Source organism: Palaemon carinicauda, chromosome 23 (genome assembly GCF_036898095.1).
Source record: "Palaemon carinicauda isolate YSFRI2023 chromosome 23, ASM3689809v2, whole genome shotgun sequence".
NCBI classification, from domain to species: domain Eukaryota; kingdom Metazoa; phylum Arthropoda; class Malacostraca; order Decapoda; family Palaemonidae; genus Palaemon; species Palaemon carinicauda.
Window position 1 is genome coordinate 83660378 of NC_090747.1, and position 899 is coordinate 83661276.

Consider the following 899-nt stretch of genomic DNA (forward strand, 5'->3'; position numbering starts at 1 on the left):
AAAGGCACTTCGAAATATAAGAACAAGGAAATCTACCCAGTTTTATGTATATGTATGTGTATATATATATATATATATATATATATATATATATATATATATATATATATATATATATATATACATATATATTTATCTATATATATCCACACATTTTATATATATATATATATATATATATATATATATATATATATATATATATATATATATATAAACACACTATATATATATACAAATATATATATATATAAATATATATAGTATATATATATATGTATATATATGTGTGTGTGTTGGTGTGTGTGTGTGTGTTTGTGTGTGTATAGACAGAATGACTCGTTTACATTCAAGACTTCTAAACACTTTTTTTTAGATTAGCAAATCATTACAAATAAGTTAATCTGAAAAGAGAAACGAAAAACATTTACCTTTCTATGCAGGACTTCAACCAACGAACGAAAGGCCCTTATCGGTAAGTACTCGACTCGTTTTAATCCAGTAAGGGCAGCGAATACAAGACTGTAAAGTAGAAAAAGTGAAGGTGTTATTGTGACAACAAAATGTACGTATAATTGGTATAAAAATGGGCAAGGAGATTCCATTTAGTATATAAACAGTTGTCCCTTAACTTACACTATGTTATAATTTGCATATTTGACTATTCGTTGCAACCTTGTTAAAATAATAATTTTAGATAACCAGTTGATTTAGTTTTATAACAGGAAGAATAGGAAGGCACTCTGAATTATAATAACAAATATAGAAGATCACCACTTTTACCAGAAAATATATAAAAGGTTTTCTTAAACAAGGGCTAGGAAATTCACTTGTATAACAGTAGGCAGTTTGTCTGCTCCGGCTAATACAGAACACTTTTGACAGATGCCAATAACACA

The 899-nt window shown here is 26.1% G+C and overlaps 1 protein-coding gene across 1 annotated transcript in view; it reads right to left on the reverse strand.

The window, feature by feature from the left end:
- LOC137616977 (uncharacterized) overlaps positions 1 to 524 on the reverse strand; it is a 561322-nt gene extending 560798 nt beyond the window's left edge. The window contains exon 1 of the transcript XR_011039536.1: positions 432 to 524. The gene's annotated coding sequence lies outside the window, so the exon portion shown is untranslated. The remainder of the gene's footprint in view (positions 1 to 431) is intronic.
- Between the last annotated feature and the right edge of the window lie 375 nt (positions 525 to 899).